Below are 6107 nucleotides of genomic sequence, written 5' to 3' on the forward strand. Positions count from 1 at the left end.
TTTGAGAGAGAGAGAATGCTCGGGAAGAGCAGAGAGAGAAGGAGAGAGAGAAAATCCCGAGCAGGCTCCGCACTGTCAGTGTAGAGCTTGATGCAGGGCTTGAACTCAAACCTTGTGACCTGAACTGGAACCAAGAGTTGGACGCTTAACCGACTGAACCACCAAGGCACCCCTAAAGATTTTTTAGTGATTTGTAAAACTGGTTATGATTATAAAATCAAACAAAAACCAGTATACATGACCATAATCTTTTCTAGTTATAATGTATAAGTACATATATACTTACACGTGTATATAAAAAATAATGGAAGGAAATACACTAAAAACATTAATAGTGCTTTCCTCTAACAAGTGATTTTATTTGCTTCTTTATACTTTCCTGTCTGTTAAATTTTTTTTCTGCAACCAACACAACATACTTTTATGATTAAAACAAACTCTGCCAACAAGAGACATTATTTACAAACAAGGAAGGGAGAAATCCCAGTTTCCTCCAGCCCTGAAGTTTAAAACTGCATGAAAGAATCAAGGTCCTATGCAAAATTGCCCACTGCCTTGAATAAGGAACCAGAAGAGACTTTTGTTCCAGAATGAGTATGGCGAACTTGGCCTTGAACAATAGGGAGGGGAAAGAGAGATGTAGAAAGCAGGATCTTGTATTAGTTCTAGAGGGTTCATTCAAACACAAGAAGAGGCTTACATCCTACCAAATGAACACAGGTAACTTCCACATCTTAATTCAACTGAGATGCTGGGGGAGGAAGGGATTATGACTGGCTGCTCACAGAAGTTGAGTAGCTAGGGCATGGAGCACCTGTGTCTACCACCTTTGTGAACTGGCAAGGGAAGGCACATTAGCTTAGATGAACCTGTAAGCTTCTGGAGCCAAACTGCACAGGTTTTATTCCTGGCTCAACCACATATTTGCTGTCTGAATTTGAACAAATCACTTAGTCTTTTAGGGCCTACGTTTCTTCACCAGTGAAATGAAGATGTTGGTAATTTCTACCTAAGACTTTTTATAAGATGAACTCAGCTATATTTGAAAAGTACATACAACTGCATGCCTGACACACTGTACATGCCATACAAGTGTTTGCTATTGTTATTATCTGTTGCCATTACCTGCGTACTAATTTGAGACGACCTAAAATACAAATGGTGAATGCTAAGGGGTTCAGTTCTAAAATGGGGAAAGTCATCAATCTGTGAGGGAGGCACAGAAGAAGTAAAAACAATAGAGACTTGGGTGAAAACGAAGAAGTTAAAGGGAACCCCACATCCCAGTATCATCAATCTTCCTCACAGGCCTGGGGAAGCTTTTAGAAAATGTTGTCAATTACTTTTCTAAGATCAATTCACTGCATTTGGCATTTAGTTAAAAATGATTCAGAAGTATCATGAGTTTAAAGGAAATAACATATTTTAGATGACTTGAACGTCACCATTTGCTCCATCAATGCCACTGCGAGGAATTTATCCGTAAAAGATAGCCTGACAAGTTTGCAAAGATGTAACAGAAGGTTATTTGACTTTGGTGTTGCATAGAATAATGTAAATCTGGAAACAACCTAGTTATCAATAGTGGACTGGGGTAAATAGAGGATAACATGCTGGTAAGGTGCAATGCTATGCAGCCACTGAAGGGGGTGAATACCCAGCTACACATATATATGCAATGACACGGAGAGCTGTCCACAACACACTATGAAGGCCAAATGGCAGGTAAAGGATCACAGCACGTACCTCAGAGTAGCCACATCTCCACAAGTAGTTGTGTGGGAAGAAAGGGATCAGAAGAATGCTTATACAAAGGTTGACGGTGATTGGCTCTGGGAGTTAGGATTTCAAGACATTTGTGTTTTCTTCTGGATGTCTCTCTCAATTTTTTTGAGCACATATTATCTTTGTCATAGGCCAATCTGGGTAAAAAAATCTATTTGTTAAATGAATGAATGTCTTTTAAAAAAACACAAAATGCAACAAATAGTTTTCGTTGTCACCCTACTTCCACCCTTTCTTTGGGGTCAACTTACCATTAATTAAAAAAAAATTTTTTTAATGTTTATTTATTTTTGAGAGAGAGAGAGAGAGAGAGAGCGAGTGTGAGTGAAGGAGGGGCAGGGAGAGACAGGGAGACACGGAATCCAAAGCAGGCTCTGGGCTCCAAGCTGTCAGCACAGAGCCTGACACAGGGCTTGAACTCACAAACTGTGAGATCGTGACCTGAGTCGAAGTCGGACGCTCAACCAACTGAGCCACCCAGGTGCCCCTCAACTTGCCATTATTAAACACGCTATTCTTTTGACTGGAATGTAAACATCCTGTGAAGGAGAATGCAAGTGGGAACACCTCACACAGAATTATGAATGCTGAATGTGAGTAGGTAGCAGAGGCCAACAAAAACACCACACAGCATTTAGAATTCTTAAAATGTTCATTTTTCTTCTCAGAGCTAGAATTGCAAACCTTACTTCAATCCAGGGTCTCCAAATGGTCAGTTTTCACTTTCTCTGAATGGATCAGGTATGAGTACCTCCCATGGGGGATACAAAATAAACATAAAACTGCTCTCACTACCAGAAAGTGAAAAAGGCCTTGCACGCTTTTGCTAACCAGAAGGATATCAACTTACTTGGCTTTCACTCACTCACCTAGACAGAGGCTTCATGGCCCTTCTCCTTTAAGCATCCATGATTCCTCTGCTGCTCTAACTGGGAAATCAGGTCTGGTTTGGGAATTGGAATCCCTGGTTTTTGAAAAATAAAGGGGACTTAGATATTTGTGCTAGGGTCACAATGGTGTCCCACAGATCCATTCCAATCACTTGGCTTCCAGGAGGAAAAGGTACTCTAGGACACCACACAGTGGTACCAAGAATATCTCCACAGGGTCCAATGTGACTTCCAAGAAGGACAGGAGGAAGGGAAGGAGGATGGGTATGGGGGCAGGAGTGGGAAACTCTCAGCTGCAAGGAACAACTAGCTTTGCCTTCCCAGATAGAATGGAAATCTGGTCATCTCCAATGGAATGTGATAGGAAAACCCCCGACCTAGAAGATCAGAGGACAGAGAGACCAAAGTCCCTGAGCACCATAAGGAAGTTTATCAACAACTCCATTTGTCACTGGTCTTGCAACAGAAAACAGAAACAGAAACGATCTGTTTCTGGCTCCATAGGAAACACAAATCAGAGACCTGGCTCTCCAGCCCCAGCTCATAGGGTCCAGAGAAGGAATGCTGTCCTTACCGAGGGAGATCAGGGTCTTGTACTTCGCTGGTGTCCCATCCTTACCCACATCCTGCTGAGCAGGGGCCAGCTAACTACCACCCTCTTGACAAAAGTCTGAGGGCATATCTGTGAATATTACAGACTCCTAAAAGACCCAAACCATTCCTACTTACCATGAGCCTCCTTGGGGAAGGCTGGAGTTGGTAGCATTGTAGGAAGAGAAGATGGACAGGAAGGTCTCCTCGGCTCCAAGTCCGATGCCTACTGAGCACCTAGTATATGTCTAGCTGAGTGTTTTACTCCATGGAAACTACAAAAAAAGAGTGGACACATATCTCTCAAGAAGAAAGTCATTTAATCGGGAAGAAAACACTTAAAGCAGATTCCAATGAGCCCCTACATGCTGGGCATGGTGGAGATAGGAAATTCAGTAGCAAGGAACTGGCTTGATTTGCCCCTTGGTATATGCTGAGGACTCCCAATTCTAATCCCTTCCAGCCCCAGATCTCTGCCTGCTCAATAAATAATTGTCAGGAGAATAATTAAAACAATTTGATTTTGGGGTGTTGAGTTTGATAAGTTCTTTATAGATTTTAGATACTAACCCTTTATCCAAAATGTCATTTGCAAATATCTTCTGCCATTTGGTCAGTTGCCTTTTAGTTTTTCTGATTGTTTCCTCTGCTGTGCAGAAGCTTTTTATCTTGATGAGGTCCCAGTAGTTCATTTCTGCTTTTGTTTCCTTTGCCTCCAGAGACGTGTCTAGTAAGAAGTTGCTGTAGCCGAGGTCAAAGAAGTTGCTGACTGTTTTCTCCTCCAGAATTCTGATGGTTTCCTATATTACATTTAGGTCTTTCACCCATTTTGAATTTATTTTTGTGTATGGTGTAGAAAGTGGTCCAGTTTCATTCTTCTGCATGCTACTGTCCAGTTTTCCCAGCACCTTTTGCACTGTTGGTGGGAATGCAAACTGGTGCAGCCACTCTGGAGAACAGTATGGAGGTTCCTCAAAAAGTTCAAAAATAGAACTACCCTATGACCCAGCAATTGCACTACCAGGTATTTATCCAAAGGAGTTAAAAATACTGATATGAAGGAGCACATGCACCCCAATATTTAGAGCAATGCTATAACAATAGCCAAAGTATGGAAAGAGCCCAAATGTCCATCAACTGATGATGAATGGATACACACACACACACACACACACACACACACACACAATGTAATATTACTCAGTGATGAAAAAGAATTAAATCTTGCCATTTGCAACAATGTGGATGGAACTAGAGTGTATTATGCTAAACTAAGTAAGTCAATCTGAGAAAGACAAATATCATCATTTCACTCATATGTGGAATTTAAGAAGCACAATAGATGAATATAGAGGAAGGGAAGCAAAAATAAGATAAAAGCAGAGAGGGAGGCAAACTGTAAAAGACCCTTAAATACAAAGAAAAAACTGAGGGTTGATAGTGGGGAGGTGGGAGGGTGGATGGGCTAGATGGGTGATGGGCATTAAGGAGGGCACTTGTTGGGGTGAGCACTGGGTGTTATATATAAGTGATGACTCACTATATTCTACTCCTGAAACCAATACTACACTATATGTTAACTAACTTGAATCTCAATTAAAAAAATATGAGTGGATATAAAAAGAAAAAAAAAACAAACAATTTGAGAATGAATGCCCTGATTACAAAGTCAAATGATTAGTTTTATTGTAGAGAGCATACAGCCTGCTGGAGCCACAGAGAAGGAAGAGAGATGGGGGTGGGGTATGGTGGGGGTAGTGATAATGGATTGAGAGTGGATTTATGAAGGAGGTGATCTTTAAGGGAGGGTAAGACTTGTAGGGGACAGTTCCCACATTTGGTCCATGGCACCAGAAATCCTTACAACAGTAGTTCAAGCCCCTTCAACTGCCATTGCTTTGTAGGGAGGCATCCCCACTGCCACAGCCTTCTGCTGGATTACTGTGATTGTTTTAGAACTGGATTTACTGCCACCTCTAATCTCATGTTCTACCATTCCATTGTCTACACCAGAGTGGCCATTCTGAAAAGCAAACCTAGGCCCAGCACATTTATTTTTAAAAATCCTCTGCAAGCACTCCTTCAAAGATGAAAACACATTCCTTCAGGTGATATTCCAGACCTTTACCAACCTGGACCTGACCTACCTGTCTGTCCTCATCTACTCCAACTCCTGCCCACATAGACTCCATACTCCAGGAAAACTGTCCTTTTCACTGTTCTCCGAATACATATGTTACTATGCTCTTTTATGTTTCCAATGCTTTTGTAGTTGCTTTCAAACACATTTAAGTTCAAAGGTAATTACCATCTGGTCTTAAAAATATCCTCACTGTCTCCTTGGGGATTTAAAACATCTTGGGGGGTCTAGGGGGCTCAATTGGTTAGGTGTACAACTCTTGATTTTGGCTCAGGTCATGGTCTCACGGTTCGTGAGTTCAAGCCCCGTGTCAGGCTCCGTGCTGATAGTATGGAGCCTGCTTGGGATTCTCTCTCTCTCACTCTCTCTCTGCCCCTCTCCTGATCGCTGTCTCTCTCTCTCTCTCTCTCTCTCTCTCTCTGCCCCTCTCCTGATCGCTCTCTCTCTCTCTCTCTCTCTCAAAATAAATAAAACTTTAAAAAATTATAAAACATCTAGAACCTCTTTACATGCATAAGTGGAAAAGGTGATATGATATAACAAAATAGATGTACAAATGGACAAAGATTAGAAGGAAATACACAAATTTGAAATAAGTCTTGTTGAGTAATAGAGCTATAAACAGTTTCTTTTCTTCTACAAGAGAAGATATGTTAGTGTTGCTTTAATATCTTGTTTAATGATTAAAAAACCCAGCAAGC

The 6107-nt window shown here is 41.3% G+C and overlaps 1 long non-coding RNA gene across 1 annotated transcript; it reads right to left on the reverse strand.

Annotated features, from left to right (window-relative positions):
• Window positions 1-334: 334 nt before the first annotated feature.
• LOC128774646 (uncharacterized) lies at window positions 335-4251 on the reverse strand. Its single transcript, XR_008419076.1, has 3 exons — window positions 3837-4251; window positions 3405-3541; window positions 335-1922 (listed from the first exon to the last, which is right to left on the reverse strand). It is a non-coding gene; the product is annotated as an uncharacterized LOC128774646 (long non-coding RNA).
• Between the last annotated feature and the right edge of the window lie 1856 nt (window positions 4252-6107).

The sequence above is a fragment of the Panthera pardus genome, unplaced genomic scaffold, assembly GCF_024362965.1.
Source record: "Panthera pardus isolate Hobbes unplaced genomic scaffold, ASM2436296v1 HiC_scaffold_348, whole genome shotgun sequence".
Taxonomy (NCBI): Eukaryota; Metazoa; Chordata; class Mammalia; order Carnivora; family Felidae; genus Panthera; species Panthera pardus.